General features: G+C 34.4%; 1 long non-coding RNA gene and 1 other non-coding gene across 2 annotated transcripts in view; both read left to right on the top strand.

Moving 5' to 3' along the window:
* The window catches only part of LOC141577916 (uncharacterized), a 445824-nt gene extending 421034 nt beyond the window's left edge, over positions 1-24790 (top strand). Inside the window, exons 5-6 of the long non-coding RNA XR_012507539.1 lie at positions 23857-23964; positions 24202-24790. This is a non-coding gene — a long non-coding RNA (uncharacterized LOC141577916). The remainder of the gene's footprint in view (positions 1-23856; positions 23965-24201) is intronic.
* On the top strand, positions 5345-5417 carry TRNAD-AUC (transfer RNA aspartic acid (anticodon AUC)). The gene has a single exon. It is a non-coding gene; the product is annotated as a tRNA-Asp (tRNA).
* Positions 24791-25431: the final 641 nt, after the last annotated feature.

Below are 25431 nucleotides of genomic sequence, written 5' to 3'. Positions count from 1 at the left end.
TTCCATGTGTTTAATTGTTTAAGAAACTTTGCAAATGCTACCTTTTTGGAGGACTCGTCATTTCTTTAAGCATATCAAGCATGAGAAAAACAAACAATATGTTGCATTTATGTGAACTAACTTCAGTTTGTAGATTCAAGGAAAATTACAATCAGTAAATCTATTTTCAAATGTATAGAAATTCTCTAGTATTTAATTTTAGAACACTCAATATACTATAAATGAACCTATAGAATTTTACAGAGATGCATAACTGAGAGTAAGAGAATAGAGTTTCATTCAAACTAGACTTTTAATGCCAATTTTCACTAGCAGAACTCCAAAGGAGTAAAAATTTATGCAAAAAATTTAATGCTTCTTCAAGTTTTATTTATAATTACCTTTAATAACTAAAACCAGAAACATAGGAGGAAATAAATGCACTAGTGTTATAGAGTTTCTAAATTACTGAACAAATAGTGGAATGTTTTTAATAATATATATTCCCTTTAAAATTACCACTTGAACTTGCTAAGCAGTTTAATGTATGCGATGGAGCATGATGGATTTGCAAGCAGTGCCCACTACTGTTCAGTTTGAAAAGGGGAATTCATAACAGATTGCTTCCTCAGAATGCGACTGTGAATACATTTTAAATCAAAAACAGATTTCTACTAAGACTTCCACAACACAGTTTCACAGAAAACAACAGTTTCCATTGAAACAAGGAAAGCATTGCTTGTTCTATACATTTTTTGCCTTAAAATATATAGAAAAGTTTTGAAGTTTTTATTATAATCACACCATTTTCAAGTATATTATCCACAAATATACCTTTCTTTTATTTTGTCCCTCTGTAAATTTTAAAGAACTTAAAAGGTATTACACTGCATTCCAGATGCAGAGTTAAAAAAGCAAAACAATAAACCGTGTTACTTGGATATAGACCTGTCTCTCATATAAACATCAAGGAGATAACAAAGACCCAGACAAGTAAAGTCCTAAACCGAACTACTACTTGATAAATATACCCCATAATGTACTTTCTTCAAATTTTGCTTAAAAATTATTCTTAGTCTTTCCCTCATCTTCTCTGCTTAAAATTGCAACCCTACCACCATTCCATCTCCCATCTCAATTCCTTCTTATTCTTTTTTTTTTCTAGAGCACTTATCACCTTATAAGCTAGTATATAATTTATTTACTATTTTTAATCTCCTTCTTCTCCCACTGAGGTGTCAGTTCCTGTGGACAGGGATTTCTTTCTTTCTGTTTTCTTTTCTTTTGTTTTTTAGTTGATTTATGCCCAGCACTAAAAGCAATGACTGATTCTTAGAATCTTTCAATAAATATAAATGAATATGTGAGTCCAATAAACAAAAGTTAGAACAATTCATGGTAACAATTTTTTACTTTCTGTATCTTGATCCTCTGACTGGTTTGGTCTAGTGACAAGTTTGGTGTCAATGTAGCTGATGCCAATATAGGACAGAACTTACCTATTATTAAAATAATTGCTTGTTAATAACCAGTATAGAAGTAATACCAGAATGGAGTCATTACTACAAATTCTATAGAAATTAAAAAGATCATACAAATATTTAAAATCTGTTTAATTCATCAATGAAAGAAACTTCAAAAAGTTTGATGGGAATGTGCCAACAAAGTGTTAAAAGCATTGTTTCATACCTGTAACTTACTAAGTAATGACAATCTTGTATATGTACTTGTATTTAAAAGTGGGCCCAGCATACAGTTTCCTTACAAAAGAAGATATTAAAATTCCAGTAAAAATAGAAATTTAGAAGTATTCATTAAATAATATTAAATTTCAAATACTTGATTGACAAAGATTAAAGGGACTTACCCAGTATCGTAAGAGATTTTGGAAAATGGCTACTTTAACTTTCTATTAATATATATTGGCATCTTTTGGGAGGAAAACCCAAAAATGTGTAAAAGTTTTCAATATGACTATCCTTCCACTCAGCAAGGCTACTTGTAGAAATGTATTCAAAGGAAGCAATAGGATGTGAGTACAAAGATGTATGTTCAAATATGTATGGTGAGCATGGTTCATAACAGAGGGGTTCATATTTATTTAGAAGCAATTTTAAAAATAAATCATATTAAAATGAACTACTTTAAAATCATCAAAAGTGATGCAAGATTATATTTATTATATATGATTAGAGGAAAAGCAGATTACACCACATATCTGCCGTAGTCTTAGTATAAGAGGTACTAAGGATTGTTGCTTTGCACAGTCCCAGAGTCACAATTTACGTACAGTCCAGTGTGAACAGTGTCCTGGTGCACATCTACAGTACAGGGTTGAGGGTCAGGGGCCTGGGCCACGCCTTCTTGGGCTCATTTATTTTCTATGCCTTGTCTCCATGTCTGAGTTGTGTAAACTTAGGCAAGTTATTTTTACTTCATGGGGTCGATGTGGAGATTCAATGAGCTAATTCAAGCAAAGGCACATCAAGTCTCATGCTTGACGCCCGTATGTGTAAGGCTTATTTTTACTCTTCATTGTAAGCCCCATGTAAATTCTGTTATGCTCTCTACTATATCCCTGTATGTAACTGATTCTTAATAACATTTTTGATAACTTTAATTAAAAATTAATTCAATTATCAGTGTTCATATATATTTAGAGAAGAAATTCTGAAAGACATACGTCAAAATGTTAACACTGGTTATGACTGTTACATATTTTATTTTTCTCTACCTGCATTTTATGAAGTTTTTTTCTTGAGCACATATTACACAAAATGCTCAGTAAAACAGTGAGATACCACTACACACCATCCAGTACATACATGCCCTTTAGCTCAGCAATTCTTCACAGGTGTCTGCCCAAAAGAAATGAAAACAGATAGTTATAAAACACTTGTAAAGCAGTATTCATAGCAGCCTGATTCACAACAGGCAAATGCTGGATATGGGCCAGTTGCTCATCAGTAAGACAATGAATGAACAAACTATGGTGTTTTATCCATACAATGAAGTTCTACTACTCAGCAATGAAAAGGAATGAACCACTCCATCTATTCATCCAACTGCTGAGCCAGACAAGTTATACATCCATATATGGTATGATATCCTTTATATCAAGATTTATAACAAAAGAAAAATCAGTGGCGAAAAAAAACAAAAAACAATGGTGGTTTCATGGAAAGTAGGGTAAGGATTCACTGGGAAGGGCAGGAGGGAATTTTCTGGAGTTATGATAAAGTTTTATACCTTGAATGGCTTCTGGATTACGCAAGCATATAAATTCTTTAATTGTCACATGAGCAAATGCACATTTATGATTGTGTTTTTCATTTTATGTAAATGTTACCGCAAAAGAAAAAAACAGACTGTTAATGAGTATTGAATACAGGTTGATAGGCCTGCTGAAGTAATTATCAGAATGTACACTGATGAATTGATGGATGGATAGATATATGGTAGAGTTTTGAAAAAGCAAATACAGCAAATAAAGTAAAATGTTAAAGATAGAATCTAGGTAAGGTATAGGGGTAGTCTCTCTCAATTTCAATCTTGTATGTTTAAAAATATTACCATAATATAATGTTGTTTATAAACGTGCAGTAAATTCACAAAAAGAGACATGTGGATCCCTAATTCTAGACCCAAATTAAGTGTGTCCAAGTGGTTATAGTATTAGAGACATACATAGCCCTTTGCCCTAGAGGAAGTGTCTTAACGTAGAATTGGGGTGGTGGCAGACAGGGACCATCTCAGAGGAGGTGTAATGTTTAGAGGTATGGTTTTAATTTTTTGTTCTTTGACTGACATAACATAACTTTTAGTCAGCATAGTATATGAGCAACGTTAACAGCAGTTTACTCTTACAAATTTAGTTTTATGTAAAATTATACACATTTATTTTTCTTTTGCTTCAAATGAAATTCTGTTTGTCTGCATTATTTGGTGCTGTTCACCTCAGTCATATTAATACAATTTTATCATTTATTCACATGTAAGTGCTTAGAATTTGAGGGTTAATTCATTTCTAAGTAAGTGTAAGCTGCTTCTGTTTTCATTTAGAATTTGTGGTCTTCAAGGGCATTGAAGTGCTGGCTAGTCAGCTTTGGAGAAGACTGACGTGTTCTTTCAAGGGCAATTGATATTTAATAGCAAATATAAATTTGACCTTCACTAACATTACTTATTTCTAGGGTTATTAACTAGTGAATGGTTCGTCAGATAATAATGTAAACTGACGTTGTCATCTTTACAACTGCAGCGAGTAAATTAAATAATGTTTAGCTTTCTATATTAATTAGAATAAAGGAATGTCAGTTTTTTCCCCCTAAGTGGGGTTTTATTAGTATAAGCCTTTTTTTTGTTAATGAATTTTTTCACAGGTAATAGAGATATGTGATCACAGACCTGGAATATACTTTTGAAGATGATTAGACAAACAATATCTTATAATCATTTTTAATGGGTTACTTTTACATTTGGAATTCAGTTGACACTTTTTCTTTTCATTACTCACAAAGAGAAATTTAGTACTTCTCAGCACCAAGTGGTGTTTGGCAGAGAAAAGAAGTGATAGAGAAACTCACTCTCACAGTTCCCCAGTAGAGAGAATGGCAAAACTCTAACACATTTAGGACGTTGTGTTACACAGTTAAGGTAGGTTTAGTTGATACCTAATCCCAACCACCTTCTTCCTTTCCTTCTTTTACTACAAAGGTTGTATAACTAAACACTAGTCTCTTGACCAAGTGACTATTCTGGATAAATAGTAAAAGTGCTTTTACTTTTGGAAAGGGGCTTCTGGAGAAGCTATTCTTTGCTCATATATAGGGGTGTTTCTCTGTTCTGCTATCTGAGAAACCAACACAAACATTTTGGCTTAAAACAGGAATCTGCAAACTAAGACCTTACGATCTGTTGTAAATCAAGTTTACTGGTACACAACATATTGTTAACATTAAACTTTTAAAATCAAGCTGTTACATTGATTTTAAATATATTCAATGCATTTAATGCAATCTTAGTATAATAGCAATTTTATATCTGTTATCATTTATGTTTGGAAATCACAAAAAAGCATTTTTTAATAATTGGAATTTTACATGATTTTTTTTCTATACTTGTATTTCAATTGCATTTCTCCAGAGTACTTTATTTAAATATATTTTTATGCCTGAATATCTTTAACTGTTTATTTTATTATATATCTCTGACATAAAACTTTAGAAAAGAAAAGTATTTCTTATGACCGTATGGTTCTAGGAGTCACAAATATTTTTCTGGGTTATGTTAGCATTGCAGTTATAAATAAATTATGATCCAAGCAACAGAAGCATATTAAATTGTTTGAAAAATAATTACTGGGGGAGGGTATAGCTCAACGGTAGAGTGCATGCTTATCATACATGAAGTCCTGGGTTCAAGCCCCAGTACCTCCATTAAAAAATATAAACAAATGAATAAATAAACCTACTTACCACCCCCTAAAAAAGAAAAATAATTGCCAAACATAAAAAATACAGTAATATTTTAAATACATATTTTAATAAAATGAACGAGACTGTGCTATTTTTCCCCAAATAATTCATTATGTTGTTATATTACTTGTTGCTAGTATGCATTATGAGAAGTTTCTCACTACTTATAATTGGGCAAAAGCGATTACCAGGTGTAGTTTCAGTGGAAATCCACAGATCATTTGATTCTATAGTGGTGCACAGATTTGCATAGCTTCCTATTAACTAGGCTATTTCATAACTCTGTAGGGTCAAAAGTAAAATTACAGAAGACTAATTTCAATCCAAACAATTCCCATTCATGGCAACGAAAAAGACTTTTATCTGGTGAAGAATACAAATCTTAAGTCAAATTCTCACGTGAACACTGTTACTGAGTTCCTTATAAATTGATGAATTGGAAAAATCTTTGGCAGGTGTCCATTTTATGTTTGAGAGTAATGATTTTATGTTTTAAAAATTATAATTGAGCAAATGAGACAACACTCATCATCAATTCTACTTACTTTTATAGATGTAAGAACTGAGAAAACTCATTAACGTTAAAAAGAGAGATTTGCTTTTAACAGCTTCTGTTTTTTAACTCCTTCAGACTTACATGTCAGGTATCACATAGCAACTTATTAATATACTCATAAAATTAATAAATTTCATTTCTTATTAAATTATTGTTAGTGGTTGACTAGCCAACAAAATTGGTTCTTCCATATTGCTAAAAGCAAAGATTGAGAAACTGCCACACTTGAAAAAAGGTTTGTCACCCAGTCATTTGGCCATCACAGAAGTTTCTACACGTGGAGACAATTTACTACAGTAAGAATAGGAGAATATGGGCTCATTCCTCTTTTGCCTTGCCCTTACTTTGTAGGCATATAATTCCAGAAAATGGTATTTACACAATCTGAGAATCTGAAAACTAATTCCCTTTCTATCATTAAGAAAAATTTCTTGCAAATTTAGTTATCAGCATGTATTTTGTTTTTCAATTTTACATTCAAGGGATAGAGTCCCTACAAGGACAATTCAAAAATCTATTTAATTTCTTCCTCTGTGTATTTCATGTTTTGACTTTTGATATAGGAAAAATAGTTTTCTTTTACTCTTTAGAATGATTTTGAAATAAATGTTATATTTTAAGCATCTCATGACTAAAGTTCTGCAAAGAGTATTAAAATGTGTCCCTAGAAAGGCCACAAATTAAGTATACATAAAGCATAGCGGGTTTTTTTAAGCATGGGTATTTGTGTGTGTGTGTGTGTGCTTGTGCTGATTCTAATTTCTAATTTACTCACCAAAAGAAGCATGAGGACATTTAGATCAAGCACCCACCATGCAGTGTTTTAAATACAAGCTATTTTATAGGAACAAAGCCATTCATAACAGGGCGTGGTCCTCAAGGTGTTTGATAGTCAACCTTATGCAAATTTTGACTTTTAACTCATGACTGTTTTAAAGGGAACTCTCTTTTATAATACATAGCATTTTGACTTAATAATTCTTTTTTTTTATTCATGATGAATTTGAAAGTGAGACTTTAATAGATGTGGTGTTCTTTGGGACTGAAAAAGTTGCTCACATGCAGGAGTGAGTGAAATTTCTTTTCCTGATGCCGGCTTCATAAGGAAGCGACTTGTGGGGTGACCATGAAGGTCTTAGAATCTCTACAAATGGGGACCTTTAGCAATAAAACTGCTTATAACTTGGAAAAAAAACACCTCTAAGTTCATATATGACTGGAGCACAAAACTGACCCATTTGAAACTATCCTGATTTCTGATGTCTCGGACAAAGAAAAGACCGACAATATTTTCCATGTAGTTAGTGCTTACTAGATGTTTGCTAACATGAATTGAATTTTATCTAGATGGTATCCCAGTGTTGTTTTCTCATAGTTACTTTACCCAAGATAATTAGGAAGGTGAAGGACCTAAAGTTGTAGATTTTAACACAAACAGAGGATGGTTTGATAATTTTAGAAAGAGGTTTGGCTTTAAAGAAAGTCAAGATAATAGGAGAAGCAGCTTCTGCTAAGAGGAAGCAGGTGAGTTCCCAGATGCCATTAAGAAAATCATTGAGGGGAAAGAATATCTGCCTGAACAGGTTTTTAATGCAGATGAAGGTGCCCTATTCTGGAAGCAAATGCCACAAAGGAAGAGAAGCAAGCACCAGGATTTAAGGCAGGATGGAATAGGCTAACTCTACTGTTTTGTGCAAATGCAGGTGGGTTTGTGAGCAGGACTGCCCTATCTATAAAGCTGTTTGTTAACCCCTGAGACTTAAAAGGAGAAGATAAACACTAACTGCCAATCTTTTGGACAACAAGAATGCTTTTCTGAGTTAGTTCCATCAATGTTTTGTCCCTGAAATCTGGAAGTACCTTGCCAGTAAGTGATTGCATTTTAAAGTTCTTTTGATATTAATAACGCCCCTGGCCACCCAGAACCCCCTGAATGTGTTGAAGTGATCTACTTGCCCCCAAACACATCTCTAATTCAACCTCTAGGTCAGGGGGTTATAAAGGACCTGTCAATCTCATTACACGTGGTTCTATATTGAAAGGATTGTCAACACTATGGAAGAGAACCCCTTTAGAAAGAATATTATGGAAATCTGGCACCATGGAAAATGTCATTGTTGTTACAGAAAAATTCATGAAAGCCATCGAGCCCAGAACAACAGATTCCTACTGGAGAAAACTGTGTTCAGACGTGCATGACCTTACAGGATTTACAACAGATCCAATCAAGAAAACCATGAGAGATTATGGATGTGGCAAAAAAAAGGTGGCGGGTAAAGGGTTTCAAGATATCGATCTTGGAGAAATTCAAGAGTCAACAGACACCACATGAGAGGAATTAACAGAAGACGAGTGCTTCCAAATCAGTGCTAGACAATAAGGAGGAAGACGTAGAGGAAGCTGTGCCAACAAACCAAATTGGTCCTGGACACTCTAGCAGAGAGATTATGATTGTTCAAGATCACTTAGACTTCTTTTACAACATGGACTTTCTATGATATGGGCACTGACACGAAAGTAAAAGGTGGAAGGGTTTGTAAGGTATAGAAGTATTTTTAGAAAAATGAAAAAGCAAAACGTCAGACAGAAATTACAAAGTATTTCTGTAAAGTTACACCGCATGTGGCTGCCTTTCCTGCCTCTCCTCTGCCTCCTGCACCTCTTCTGCCGCTGCCACCCTTCAAAAAGCAGGACCGCCCCGCCTCTTCCAGCTCCTCCTCAGCCTGCTCAACGTGAAGATGACGAGGGTGAAGACTTTTATGATAACTTACTTCCACTTAATGAATGCTAAATAATCATCATGATGTATGCAGTTAATAAACTTGTCCATTGTGTGTGTCTTTGTGTGAAAATCTAATAACTGTACGGCAAGAGCTGCATGAGATGTTTTATGTCATCATCATCATCATCACCTAAACATTCATTGGGTAGGACATCCTGTGCAAGACTTGTGGCTAGCCTCTCCTTACATAGGCATAATGTGATTGATGTTTAATATAAAATTAATAATGTGTTATTTTTCTTACTGTTTTATATTGCTTTCAAAGAATTACATTACCATACAGTATGCCTTTATCTCTCTCATAACTGGAGAACTGTAGCACAGGAACTTTATGACTAACCTGTTTAAGGTAACATGACTGATAACAAACCAGAACTAAAATCAGGGTCTTTTGACATTTGTCTCAAACCTATTAAGGCCAAATAATATCACAGCCTGGTACAATCCCAACACTGCATTCTCCCCTGCTGAATTTTCTTCCATAGCACTGTCACCGTTCAACATTTAACAGAGTTTATTTATTTAGTTGTGGTTATATTCCTTGTTTGTGGTAGTAGTGATGATGCTTGTAGTTCTACTTCCACTGGAATATAAGCTCTATAAGAGTGGTTATTTTTATCTGTTTACATAGTTGTGTTATTAGTAACAGTCTATCATAGGTAAGTGGCTTTTTTTAAACGTATAACAGGGTTTCTAATACTTTCTTATGAATACAGCTGTAATACTGTATACCACAAAAATGTATAACAGTTTATTCGCTAGTGTCCAGGCTAGGCTACCATAGAGCAATCATAGGGCTGCTGCTTTGTTATCATGCATGAGTTGTTATATTGTAAATAAGTATGAATTTCTTTTCACATTATCTTTTCACTTTTGATGTCTAGTGTTAGTAATATGTATAGCATCCATAGTGCTCTGTATCACATAAGACAGTATTTATGCAGGTACTGACAGACAGACAATTCATCTTGTAAGCCAACAATGTAAACTTGCAGTAATGATACACTGCAGTACTGTAAATGTGTTTTCTCTTCCTTGTGATTTTCTTAGTATTTTCTTTTTTCTAGCTTGGTTTATTGTAAGCATACAGTATATGATACATATAACACACAAGATATGTGTGAATTGACTATTTATTGGTAAGTAAGTTATTTGTACTGACAGTTTGGTAGAATCAAAAGTTATGTGTGGATTTTTGACTACACAGGGATTCAGTGCTGCTAACCCCCGTGTTGTTCAAGGCTCAAGTTGGGAGCAGTTTCCACTGCCGGTTCTCCATTGTTTAGCACACTCTGCAGTCCTCTCTAAAGAAGTTGGTTTGATAACATTATCAAATATAATCTGAGGTGGTTCAAAGAGTAGAAGATAGCTTCTACCAGGATATAGTGCTGTTGTAAAATGTAATCAAAGTGATGTCCCAATCATGTTCAGTGGTCTAGAGGAAATGCTACAGTCACAGATATCCAGATAAAGACAGACACACAGAGAACCACTGAGCTACTGTAAACGGAGAGCACTACCACACACATCCTTGCAGTCCTGCACTCAGGTGCTTAGCAAAGTCTTGGATCTAGAAAGAATTCTAATCTCTAGACACATAAAATTTCCTCTTAAATGTATGTGACATTCAGGGTCTCTTAGACCCTTAATCTTACTCTTCACTACCTGAAATATCCTATGTGGGTCTTTATTTCCTGTGATCAACCGTGGATAGCAAAAACATAAGGAAATTTCCTAGACTATGAAATAAAGTATTTATAGAATCTACTTCAAAAGAATTTTGGATCTCACTTAATATTTGATGAACTTATAAAACTATAACTGAGGAATATTCATGCAAGAGACTTGATTATTAAATGTATTCATTGATATTCATCAATTATAACCACATTTCAAAATAGATTTGCATAATGATAGCTAGCTGCAAGATTCTGTATCAATAATTCTTAAGGTAAACTTATTTTCAGTTAGAAAGGCAAACTCAGGGGAGATTGTATGTGGTGCACTTTGAAGCCTGGATGGAAATATGAAATTACAACAAACCACATTAATCAAAGTATCTTTAAATATTCAATACATATAGTATATTTATACTCTTGTGCACATCTTTACAGAAGGTAACATTAGGTTTATAAGGAAGGTCAAGTGTATCTCTTGCTTGTTAACTGAATGACCTTGAATGTTCAGCTCTCTGCTCAGCAGTGGTTTATTTTCCCTTTTCTGTTGAGGAACATCACATTCCTCTGTTTATCAAGATCGTTCTTACTTTGGATCTTTATTATTCTAAAAAGCCTCACTTTGTGGACTACAATTTGTCACATCAAACTTAATGAATTTAATATTCTCAAAATAGGCCTTTTAAAATTTCTGACTTCTCAAAAAAAAGTAACTCCCGAATTGCTTATGTAATGGTGTATTTTTGTCTTTTTGTTTCACAATTATCATTTTTAACTCCCAGAATTCCGTTCTCCTTGAATATACAGATGAGATCCAGATGGAAATGAAGTGACTGAGTGCTTATCTTTGTGGGGTGCATTAGATCTTTCTGGCCACTTGAGTCCATTTAGTAAATTGCTACTTCAGTGCATTAAGTGGAACTCCAATAGCCTAAAATCATTAATGCACTTAATAATTTGGCACTTGCAAATGCATGGTAGTACATTTGCTTTCAGAGTCTCATAGTAATGATTATGAAGAAAAAATCTGTGCCCAAAGAATTACATGGTTACATATCAGAATTACATAGGCCCTCAAATTTATAATAAACCCCTTTGTCACCCAATATTAAATAAAAGATATTTCATGAGATGTTGGCCAAAGATTTTGTTTCTTCTCAAAATGCAAGGTTTCATCCTCTCTGCAGTAAGAGAAACCACGTACATGTATGGTAGTATTCCAATGCTTTACTTTCATTCCCTTCTCAGATTTAACCAAATTGCATTTTAAAAACCTCATGCAGTTTCCTCGAGCACTGGCACAGTGAGCTATTTAACAGTTCTGGTTAGCACGGGGCTGAGTTACTGTTCAATCCACGATGGCAAAGTAGGTATCAATTTTTTTTTTTAATAGAAAAACAATGGTTAGGTTTTTACCTACATGGAAGGCATAATCACATAATTCTAATTTTCTACGGTGTACTAAACGAGTACTCTGTTATCATAGTCAACCACTAGTGCAAAGTAATTAGTTTTAGTCAATAGACTGGCTTTACGGCTCATTTAAAGCCTCCCATTATCTCTCCCTCTAGCGTGACTCACCTTTGTTAATGTAACAGTCAAAGAAAAAGCATCTTTAAGATCTGCACTTCCCTATGCATCAGCGAATGGTATATAAAATCTAATTCATCCTCCAAGTTCCAGTTCTAAAAGCTCAGCAAAGTTCAGCTTGTATCTTTAGGCATCCTAATTTCCTGGTATTCACTTCTTAATTAGTCAGTGAGAGGGAAACTGAGCTCCATAATCCAAAGGGGAATTGATGTGAGGCCTGTGTTTAATTGGTGGCTTAGAATCGCTTGGAAATGGCCATTATCCTTAGAGATATGGTGTCGATCTATCTTACTGGTGTCATTAAGGGTAGCCTTTATGGATCATGAGTCATTAAGAAACACAAAAGTCTACTTTCAGGAGTTCACCTACCTTCCTAGGATGGCTTCTATACATTTAGACCACTGATTTTCCAGAATTGTTATATTTTATTTACTTTTGTGAACCAAGACTCAGTAAAGTCAAAATCAATAAAAAAAATAATCAGGAAGATGCACTAAGAAGGAGTCTGAGCTGATTGTCAGGTCATAAGTATGCAGAAGAGAAGATGGAAAAGCAGACATGGAGTTATGTGTTGTTCTTATATTCCTTTACTCCAATCACCCACTTTGAAGGTAGGAATGCTTGTCAGTAATGATAAGTCCTTGCTAATGTTTTCCTTTCATACAACCCCCATCACGAACTAGCACCAAAAATGATATCATGTAGTAAGAAAGGAAATTATATATTACACTATGTCAAGCCAGTTCTAGGGCCCAGGGTTTATTTCTAATTTATACACATGAAGAAACTGTATGAAATTGATTCAATATATATTGTGCTCTTTTTATTTTTATTTATTTTTTTCTAACGTTTGTGCTCTTTTTAATTTGTTGATTTTTTTCTATCAAAATATTACATCCTGAATCCATTTTCTTAAAGGTGATTGCACAACAATGTAACAAAGGCACAAGCATCTAAAACTGATGAAGTCTCAAATAATCATTTCAAAATTTAAAAAGCAAAAGATGAGAAAAATTCCAAGTAAAATTACATTTTGAAATACTTTTAAAATACAGATCTTTCTGATGACACACACACACATGTGATTTTTTTTTTCTGCATCTGAAGAAACAACTTTTCAATTATTCAAGCTGTAAAAGATCACATAGAATTATGGAAAGATACAAGATTTGAAGGTCAGAGGCTTGATTTTGTTCTTTTACTCAATTGTTTTCTATTTATCTCAGTTGTTTTCCAGTTACATCATATTAGCTTCTTTAAGCTTTAGATCCTACCTATGACACTACTACCACCACAGCAGTTAATGTACACTGGATGATAAATCTGTGACTACATTATTCTGAGAAATTTACGTTTTAGTTCATTTAATTCTCATATTAGTCTGTGAGTGGATACTATAATAATCCCCATTTTACAGATGGGAAAATTGAGGCATATAGAAGAGTAAATAAATAAGATGAAATAGCTTGTAAATGGTGGAGCTAAGACTCATACCCAGGGTGTTTGCCCTTACTTAACATAACAAATTTATTTTACATTGAGCATAGTAATAATATTTAGTTCATAGTGTTATCTTGTATGTCATATAAGGTAAAGTGTGTAAAATATTCATCATTTGCAAGAGGTTTCTTAAATATGTGTTACATTTATTAAAAATATTTGCACAAAAGATTGTCCAAATGAAATCTAATTTAAAGATTTATACATATTTGCATAAAGATTGTAAAAATCATCATATACTTAAATATGTGTTCCATTTCTGCCCATATGCAAAATTGTGACATGTCCTGCTCATTATAGGACAGTATAAAGTCATTAGACACCCAGTTGTGAATTGGTCTGCAATATGTAGTTAAGGCAACTAATTGAACTATAGTTGCAAGTAACTAATGCAGATTTGCCGACATCCAAACATTCTAAATGTGAGCTAACAATATAAATGTCAAATACAATATAAATACCAAATATTTTCATAAGTAGGCAGTAATTTGATTTTTGTATTTCTGATTTTCTTCTTTTTAAATGTATTTGACACAACAGAAGTTCCATATGGCTTAAATGTGTCTCTGAATTTTCTGTGGTCAAAAAGTGAGAGCTTATGTAAAAACGGTCACTTTCATCTATCTCCTAAAGAAAAATGTGACACCCAGCAGAAGGAAGATATGGACAACAATCATAAATGCACACATAATTTTCAATATCAAGATTTCCTATTTGAAATATGAATTTTAATATTTTATATTTTAAAATTCTATTTATTAACAATAAACTCCAGCTTTCTTTAATCATTTGAGAGCTACTTTGTTTCTAATCAGTTCTAGATAATATGCCATTCTTGGTTTTCATTTTTTTCTGCCCCATAACCCCTATTATGGGAAAAGGATAAAAAGATAAATTTTTAGGTAATTTTTATCATTTGGCAATTTGATAGAGAATGAATGTTTTCTCTTTATTGCTTTATCATGAATGGTTGTCAATTTATTTCCTAAATCATTCTCAAACCTCTTAAGGGCAAAAGATATCACAACACTGTACAATTCCCAGCACTGCCTTCTCCCCTGCTGTATTTTTTTCCATACCACTGTCACAGTTTAACACATAATACAATTTATTTATTATGGTTATACTCCTTGTTTGTGGTGATAGTGGTGGTGCTTGTATTTCTACTTCCACTGGAATATAAGCTCTATAAGAGTAGTTATTTTTGTCTGTTTACATAGTTGCATTATTAGTACGTAAGACTTATGCCTAGCTCCTAGAAATCACTCATTTGTAGTTGTTGAATGAATGGATGGATAAATGGGTATATGAATAGAGGCATGAATGCATCCATCACCTGAAAGAAGCCCTTCCCATTAGTTGTGAATAGAAACATTCTATTGCAATTTAGTAATTGGTTAAATAAAAGTTAAATAACTTTAACAACTTTGACTATAATATCACCATGAAAACCGTTGCTTCACAAAGTCATTGAATTTGACAGCAATTTTTACAGTTTGGGGGCAGAATATAGTTAAAATAAAATGTGGCTTGTCCTCCAAATCCCATGATTTTATTTCTAGGTTACTCTTCCTTTATAGTTGCAACTCAATTTTGGAAGGTTTGCTTGCGATATCTAATGAGATAAGCATTACTTTACTTAAGGATAAGGAAAGTCAGGCTTGTAATAGCTTCTTTAGAAATGGGCGTATTTAACCACAGACTTTTTCAATATAGCTTCTTTCTCAATTGACTGCACAGCATCACAGATTTCTTTAAGCTCCTGGTAAGTATATTTCTTTTTTTTTTTTTTAATTAAATTTAAGTTGCAGTTCAGAGCTAACCTCACACACAAAAAATGGTTTGCTTATATTACATCTTCAGAATTTTTAATACATTTGCTTTATTACTTTTTACTAATAAGTTTGCAGAGTATCAGAACTGAGAAAAGAGAGGGCCCTTTGAGCAAGTATCCTTTGCAGAGCCTTTCAGTATCCTTTCGGCAGAGCTACTGCCTTGCTTCCATTTGTGATAACCGCGTGTTGGTGGTTGTAACAATTTCACATGATAAAGGGATGCTGGATTAATGAGCTAAATTCTTTGAGACTTTCTAAGAATGTTCTGTAGGAATAGACGCTATCCTGTTTTCAATATGATCCCTATGTAGGTTTTGCCATCAAAACGGGAGCGGAATCAACATGCAGAAATACTAAGGTGGGATATATTTAAGATGTACTAACTGAACATGGAATAGAGCTACTGAGAGGCACACACATAGATCTTTCACTCAAGGTTTGGTACTGTTTATTTCCCACCCAGAAGACTTAGACTAGATCACCTTAAAAATCAAAAAGTAAAAGCCCATTTAAACAGTTGATGCTAACTTGATAAGGGGCAGTGTTGTCCATCTTGTTCACATCACATTCCCAGTTCTTAGCACTTTGCCTGGCTCATAACAGCATGTTACATAGCTATGTTAAATTAATGCACTTGAAGGAATGAATTCCAAAGTGAAAAGGAAGCAGAAGCACAGTTGCAAACTCAGCATGACTGACTGGGGAAGCCTACATTCTCGTTAACAAAGGCACTCCGCCTGCATGACTCTCAACAGTAAAGACTCAACCAAATCAGAGCAATAGAGATATCCAAATGTAAAAAAAAAAATTCTGAAACGTGACAAATAAAATTGTATTAGTAAAACTATTTTAAAAGACTGAAATGTTCCCCTTGTCAACAATTTTTAAAACAAAACTTTCCCTTTTAACAGGAGAGATTACATTTCATATAGGGCACTGCTCTTAGCTTACCAAGTTGCAAAATCAATATTTTTCTAATCTAAAAGATAGAGATAAATTCATTTATAGAGATAGCAGTAGAAATAATAGGAAATCTTTTGCAAAGAGACATTACATTCTCCTTAGTCTATTCATCATAAATATAAACAGTAATCTCCTCTACATCTTTGACTTACTTAAATTCTACCTTTATGAAACCTTTTTCTGTCCATTTCAACACATAATTAACATTCTAGGAATTCACTCTGATATTTTTAGCCAGGTGGAAATAGTCATGGAACTTCTCAACAAACTGTTTTTTGGAGATGTTGCATAGCTTTTCTTTCCAACTAAGCTCTGTCATTTCTTTGGCAACATCAGTACACTTGCCTGCACTTAAACCTCTTAGTCACACCAGGTTCTCAGTGTGAGTGTGTCAGAAAAAAATTTTTTAGATATTTTTTCAGTATCAGAACGTTTCATGTTACCACCATGGCATTTTCAATTCTTCTTTTGCACTTACATTCAGTGCTAAGGATGAATGGAGTTGACTGTTGAAGTTTAAACACTGTATCTTCCATGTGTAATTTCCAGTATGACTCTAGGTCCAAATTGCAAAGTGTCACAAAGAATATGAATCTGGCTTATTCATGTGCAGGCAGCTGTGTACAAACACTAGAATAACTGAACTGGTTGTAGTTACATGAGCTTTATTTTATGCTGATATGTTACATATAATTTCAAACTAACATAAGTGATTAATTTTTGAGGAGAACATAAATCTTTTTCAATGTTGTCTCCTTTGAGTTACTATATGATACAGGGATTAATGATTTATTGTCAAGAAAAGAGTATGGCCTTGGAGAGCGTCACTAAAAACCCTTATTCTAAAATCACCAAAAGGTTGGGAGAGACAGTTATGTGCCTAGAATTTTTATTCAGATGTATATACGTACACATGATGATATCCACCTATATACATATATACACAACTGATTATGCATGTGTATATATATAATTGCAAATAACTGATACATTCTAATTATTGGCATTTCTTCTTTTCGTATTAAAGAGTTCTTCCAATCTTCCATCATCTTTCAGAATATCCAGCAGAATACATTTAACATATAACTTTAGATAAAATAGAACTTATATCATTAAATTCCATTAATATATTAATTCACTGTATATCTCCAAACAAGCAATACTGGGACTAGGAGATAGTTTGTTATGGTGACAAATGTCAGAAGACCCTGATTTTAGTTCTGGTTTGTCATCAGTCATGTTACCTTAAGCAGGTTGGTTATCAAATCCCTGTGCTACAGTTTCTTAGTCTATGGAATGAGGATGCTATCATCTGTTCTGACCAACTCACAGAGCATTTGGGAACATCACATTAATGTTTTGTTATAAAATTTGAAGAAATTCTCTAAAAATAAATATTATTATTGAGTCTTGTAATAAAACAAACGATACAGCAGGAACAATGGATTCTTTATTCTATACATTCTGATGTACAGGCATCAGTGATTTATTGAATATTTTTTCTATATAGGTGTGTATACATTTTTATTAGTTTGGTTTCCTACATATTTACTGTAATTCGACAAACAGTAATTGAGCACCGAGTGTATGCCTCTCCCTGAAATTGGTATCTCAGGGAACATAAAATGAATAAGAAATAATGCCTGTTCTTAAGGAGTTTACAGTCCCTATTGAAGAAACAATACCAGGGCCCAATAGTTTTACATTATAAAGTAAAATATCTATTCCATAAAAGAGGTGCCAAAAGATGTTATGCATTTCAAGAAGGGTACCAGGTAAAAAGGTAGCATTTGACGTGAATATTCAAGAACTTGGACTTACCCCCCTCTACTCCACTACCCCTAGGACCGTAAGCTAGAAGTCACTTTAGTGAAGTGGAACAGTAAGATAAAGCTCAAAGAATCAAGGCAGGGTGAGTATGCTCTAGGAAAGGTCTGTTTTCCGTAAAAATGCAATGTATGGTAATCTGGCAAGATGTATTAGAAACCTTTAAGAAAAGTTGTGGGTATACACTTAGGCATTTGTACCTTAGTCAGTTTATAAAAGGAAGACACTAAGAATCCCTGAGCGGGGGACCAGTACGTTGAGGTTTCTAGGAGTTACTGATTTGGACTATAGAGAGTAGTAGTCAGCGTAAATCTTGAATCCACGTAAAAGATGCAGGCCTGGAGAATGAGGTCAGTTTAGATGTCACCCATTGAAGGGTTGTTCTGATTGTGGATGGGATGGGACTAAGAAACACAAACTTAGACCACTGGACGGTATTTACAGTTAAGCAAAGAAGAAGGAATGAGTGCCATGCAGGTGCTAGATGGTATCCAAAGCAATCAGGAAAAGCCAGCAAATACAATAACACACACCAATGTTGGTAATGTTAGAAAGTTGGTAATTTCAAAAAAGTGTGATGAATATTTATTGAAAATAATTTATCAAAAAGTAACTGAAGAGAATGAGCTTTGAACCTGGCTTATAAAGGATCAAAGTCGGGGGAAAACAGTTATTCACTGTTGCTTCACAAATATTTGACATCCTACTCTCAATTTTAAAAAGATGGCAAGCAAAATAAGCATGTTTCTTCTGGCTTCATAGTGCTTACAGTGTAGTAAGGGGAACTCATAATCAAATACACAAATATTCAATTAAACATTTAAGAATGTTTTAAAAAGAAAATAAAAAGAATATATAATAGAAGAAACTGATTTGGTCTACATAATGAAGAAAGTATTCCCAGGGGAACACTTGTATAAGCTGAGATGAGGAATTAACTGGGCAAAGGAGAAGGCAGGCTTAGAGTGGTTGAGACATGGGAAAATCAGACAAAAGGCCCTGAGTATGGAGGCAACACTAGAGAAACTGAAGAAAAGCTCTGTGTCGAAGCAACAAGAGCAAAAATGAGAGTGAAGAATAATCATTTGTTCCCTCATATTAATTTGATAAGCACCAACTATAGATTACATAACATGATAGGTACGAGGAATACCCGTATCCAGCAGACAAGGGAGTGAGGCTGGATTGGCGAAAAGAAGCCAGATCATGCAGGTTTTCTCATGCTACTTCAAGAAGTTCTGTTTTTAATTGGCAAGCAATGGGAAGCCGTTAAAAGACTTTAAGGTGAGAGTGAACTTATATTTGTATTTTAAGACACAAAAAGGCGAAGAATGAGTGAGGGTGGCCATGTCAGATGTAGAAGTCTATGAGGAGAAGCTAACGCAGCACCCTAGCAAGAGTTCATGGTGACTTTGTCTAGGGTAGTGACATCAGAGACAGTGGCAAGAAGATAATTCAGAACCTAGTCAGAAGGCAAAAATCAATGGTGATGGATTGGATGTAAAGGATGAAGCATGGGGAGGCATCAAGGATGACTCCCAGGTTTCTGGCTTCCATTATAATGGCTGTTAGTGCTGTTCTAGACATAAAAAGTACTGGAGAAGTGGTAGCTATTAATACCCCAATGTAAAACAAGATTTTGAAAGTTTTATTCAGTTGTGATAATGAAAACCCATTAATTTAGCCACACAATCATAGCCCCATTTCTGACCAATAACCAAACCAGGCATTGGTTTGACTGGGACTGTCAGTGTGTGTGCATCCATACAGCTCATTTCTCTATGCACAGCTAATTAGGATGAGGTTGGAATCTTCAGGACTGGCCTCATTAGCACATGCCCAAATCAACAGAGCTAACCAGGCCAGGGAGATAAAAAGAAACGCCTTCTTTGTGATGAAGATTACTTTCATGTGCAGTGGACTGTTTTCCAGAGCACATAAATACAGTTGAGAGACTATAATTGAGATCAACAAATAATTAGCGTACAGGAAGGAAGAGATGAAAGTGGAAAAGTAGTCTTGAGGAGCATGCACATTCTATTCTAACACAGAGATTTTGCATATTTCTCTGGCAAGCAAACTCTTCATTGTTATTCATAATTAATGAACATGTTATTATTTTCATTCACTTACAAACAAGGTTTTCACTTTTTTTTTCAATTAGTATTTTCAATTTAAACTTTGAACTAAGTATGCCTCATTAAGTAGAGCATATTTTGACTCAGCAGTGTTACCTGAGTTTCTCTGCCAATGTGCAGCAACATTCAGTGATATTTTGCCTTGGTAACTGTCCTGTTTTCACTATCCCAGCACATCCCTAAGGCCTCAGCTCGCAGACATGCTGGTTCTCCACACTGTCTGTGCCTCCATGTACAATGCTTTAAGCTGTATTTTCTAGGCCACCTAAGTCTAGAAAAGATCCACTTCTGAACAAGGGGAAAAAAACAAAGAAAATCCTTCCCTACACTGACCGTTTCTTCCTTGTCTCTCCCCAAGATTTTTGGTTACATTTTGTTTTGTTTCTTCTGACTATAAAATTAATATATTTTTAATGTGAAAAAAAATTAAGAATCCAGGAATTAAATAGAAAGTCAAACTTACCTACCAGACAGGAAGAATGTTAGCAGTTTGGGGCGTATGTATTTTTATAAATGTATTAGGCTACATGTACTGTTATGTATGTTTTTAACCTAATAAGATATGGTAGACATATTTATGTGTTACATGAAGTTCAAGCTGATTTTTAAATAGAGATTCCCGGTTCCCTCTGCTATAAATAAACCATTGTCTTAGTTTGGTTCTCTCAGATGCAGTCTTTTAAGGCAAGATTTCAGTGCAGTATTGCATCTGGATGGTGAGTCCAGGAAATTCTAGTAGGAATATGAGGAAGTGATAAAAGGAAGGGCAGGTAACTAATAAAAATTTTCTCCTAATCCAAAGACCATCGTGGATAATGAACTCGGTCCCACTGGGGGAACTCTGGGAGTCTAGAGAACAGGCTTCTTGGAGTTACTCTCCCTCAGGGCTGGAAAGCTGGGGCGTTATGCACTGGTTGAGGACTACTGGTGCAGAGCGATGAAGGGGCTGGTTGCGGTGCTGTTAATTTCTGGCACTTCTGAACCATGGTGCGCAGGTAAGCTCCTGAAGAAATCTCACACAATTGGCAGGTTTCAGGCTACACTGTGACGTTAAAGCTGAAGTTGATATGGGAAGAATACAATCATGCTTTATTTAATCATTCCCTTACTGATGGGCATTTATATTTGTCTCCAGTTTTCTTACTATTATAAATGACCACAATATCCTTATCCAAGACTATTTGTATGGCTGGGTGATTTTCATTACACAATTCTTATAAGTAAAATTAAAGAAAAATTTAATTTAAGACTACTCTGCAATAGAAAGATACAAACTCCTGACACATGCCACAATTTGGATAAATCTCCAGGAAATTATGCTGGATGCAAAAAGCCAACTTCCAAATTTATGTAATGTATGATAGCATTTATATAACATTGTTGAAATGACAAAGTTGTAAAAATGGAGAATAGATTAGTTGTTGCCAAGATTATAGGTGGGTTTGGAGGAGGGGAGGCAGGAGGGAAGTCAATATGGTTATAAAAGTGGTTCCTTTGGTGACTGAACTATGTGTCTTGACTGTGGTGGTGAATACATGAGCCTACAGAAGTGATAATAAAACATACACAGAACTAAATACACACACGTATAAATACATGATATTATCATTGGGGGAACTGGGGAAAGTGTACACAGGATCTTTCTATATCATCTCTTACAATTGCACATGAATCTACAATTATCTCAAAATAAAAGTTTATTTTAAAAAAGCAGCATTTCTGTCTAGAATATAAAACACATATGCAAATATCAATGGTAATTTTTGACGGCTATTTGTGGTTATTTACTAACAATTATCTCATTTTTCTAACAATTTTTTATATCCTAAAATAATCACGATGATTCAAAAAACCATTTACATTATAAGTAGTGCCAACGGGTTACTTCATTGGTGGGTGTTGCTAATGTATTTCATGCCAAATAAATAAGAACGTTAAAATACTATAGAAAGTTCTTCCTTATACATCTTCAGGATAAAACAAGGAAAAGGAAATGAGGGTCAGCCATGAAAAGAAGTTTTAAAGAAATTATTTTGAAAGATGTTACTTTATTAAGTCAGTAGCTAAACAAAACAAAACAAAAACATTTCTCTTTGCCAAATACTCAACATGCATTGCCTCATTGACTCATCATGGCGCTATGAGATCAGTACTTTTATTACTATTACATTTTTGCTGCCAAGCAAAAAATTCCGTGGTGCTTGTTACAGACCAGAGATGTTCGACGTGTTTTACATGTATTCGCACATTAATTAGATAGCCCCCTTTTACAGATAGGGAACTGAGGAAGATTCTGTAATGAAGAACCCTGCGATCTGACTCCAGAGTGCTCTGCAGTATCTCCGGGAGCCCTAAGGCATAGAGCTTTTCAACCATCTACGCAAGGGCACACAGCTACCAGTGGTAAAAACCAGAGTTTGAACTCATATTCTTTCCTCTACACCAATCTTTATCAAATTGTGGCTGTTTGGATCACAAATATCTGAATTAATTTAAGTGACCTGCTTAGAAACCTGTGTCTTCTCCCTTCTTCTCAGCTCTATTGGACAAAACCCTTAGGTACCAAGACTTTAGAATCTGTATTTTCAGCAACCATTCTAGATTTTGATTCACATTAAAGTCAGAGTCCAATGGCATTACAGTACACAAAACTGGTTTCCTGTAAGTTTCAAATGAAATTTCTAGTATATTATGAGGTCATATATCATTATTCTTAAGATTCAATTTTTTTTCACAATTTAATATCTCTGAAATGGGACCACTTGTTATAACTGATGGTATCTTGCAATCACAGTAAAAATGTATTTATTTTTCCTTCTCAGTTGTATATAAAATAATGTTGTTTAGATTTGATAGAGTACGGAGGTTCATTGGATAATAAAATACCAAAGACATTGCTTATTAAGCACAGTTCTTTTCAGTCCTGGGTGACTGAGAAAAGGTGCCTGCCTCCATGTTACAAAAGAGAGGGCTGGACAGCATCCATCATACTTCTATTCACACACACTGTGGGGAATTTGCTCATCACTGTGGCTTAGAACAGATGAAACAGTGTGTGTGAAAACACTTTGAAAATAAATCATCATATCAATGGTGTGTATGTATGAATGTGTGTATATGCATAAGCTTGAAGTAAGATTATTGGAGAAAGCGAAGATAATTTGAGAATGCTCATTTCCAAAATTGGTACATGAGCAATGTGATAGGTATTATGATTCTCAATGTTACTCTTCTTCTTTCTCTAATAGCAAATATATCAATAAAAAGTGCTCATTAATGTCTGCTGTGTTCTAGGAAATTATTTAAGTGTTTATGTAGTTTATGTCATTTGAGCATCTGAGCAATCCTATGAAGTACTGTATTATTACTGTTGCTATTACCCCTATTTTACGGGAGAAGAAACTGAGTTGTTACAGAGATTAAACAAGATAACAAACGATATAATGAGAAAGTGGTAGACAGAGTATGAACAGAGGCAATCTGAAACAGGAACTTGCTTGCTGAAGTACATCTCATATGAAAATTTACTCTAGACTAACCTACATACCGTGACTCCTCATAACCAGGAAGGAGAAAGAGAGCAGAGAAGCCATGTTGCAACCAGTCACTGCAAAGGAAAGAAAAGGCGAGAGGACCATGTGGTCAGTATTTGTGTATGTATTTATTGTAGGTCCTTTACAAAATTACTTGATCTAAATATCTTCTTTTTTCAATTATGTGACTCTTCAAAATGCATTTGGTTATGTAATTTTCCTTTTCTCTCCTTTCTCCTAATGTGAACGATCTAGTTTGATCAGTTTCATTTTAAAATGTGTTATTCGTATCTATTCGTATCACCCCCCACCACTGTGACCTCATTGTTTATGTTTCTGTCTTAGACACTCCATCACCCTGTTCTTTGAGCCTCAGCCTGCATCTGACAGCCTGACACACCTCTTATTCTATCTGCATCTTGTGTACTGGATATAGAATCTGGACCTGTCCTCAGAACTGTGACATGAATGCAGGATTTGCAGTCCCATATCTCTCCTCTCCGCGTGCCTCTCCTTGCTGTTCCTTAGCCCCTTCCGGTAGGTCCAGGGTTGCTCAGTCTATTTTGCTAGGTCTTTGAAGACTGTGAGCTGGTAAAATGTTACCCCCAACTGTTAGAGACTAGTATGTTTTCCCTATAAGAGTTTTCATAGTTTGAAAGAAGACTAAATCGAGAAAGCAACATGGAGCTGAAGGAACGGACTGCTGAGTGAGGAACCGCAGGCCCTGGTGTGTGTGCCGATTCGAATGGATACCCCTGTCCAGGACCCTCAGATCCTCCTGAATTGGAAAGGCCTCTTGAGTACAGGCAAAAATCCCAGTCTCGTACAAGATATTGTCAAAAACTAAATGCAAAAGACAAGATGCATGTTTATTTTATTTAAAAATTATAACTGACACTGTGCTACTTATCTTTTCATTTACTTAATAATTGTTGTGTGTTTGTCACATACTAGCACTGTACCATATTTCATTTTGGGCTCATTAGCCCATTGTATTAATTTTGGAAATTAAGACATACAATTCAAAGCAGAAACAAAATAAGATAATAAAAATCAATAGTCCTCTCTGTTCAACACTGTTTCCAATTTTGAAAATGAATTTTTTCTCATTATTTTGTTCCATGTGTAAGAAGATAGTTTTTGCTGCCTAAAGTATTACCCAGAACTAAATAAGTTGTTTTTTATTATTATAATTGTGTTTTATAATTCAGATCATGGGACTCTTTTAAGAATTAGCTTATTTAAGTGTACTCCATTCATGTATAGTAGATGGTTGGATCCCCCAAAATATTTACTACAACAAACTCTAGAAAGGAGTTAAAGCTTTGAATTTAGCTAGAGCTCATGTGATCTCCCTAGTGTAAAATTAAGCATAGTTCTCTAAATTAATACAATGTGGCTTAAAGACGAGATCCTATGCAGAACTATTCTCATGTATAATGATGACAGCTACCACAAAACAGGCAGAATTAGTCTCCTTTTCCTTAGTTTAACCATATAATGATTTTGTTGGCAGAAACATTAACGTTTGCCCTTTTATTTGAGAGAATAATCATTTTCTGTTAAACTAAGAAC

The sequence above is a fragment of the Camelus bactrianus genome, chromosome 6 (assembly GCF_048773025.1).
Source record: "Camelus bactrianus isolate YW-2024 breed Bactrian camel chromosome 6, ASM4877302v1, whole genome shotgun sequence".
Lineage (NCBI taxonomy): Eukaryota > Metazoa > Chordata > Mammalia > Artiodactyla > Camelidae > Camelus > Camelus bactrianus.
The sequence above is the reverse complement of the archived record's forward strand: the minus strand, read 5'-3'. Positions and strand labels throughout refer to the sequence as shown.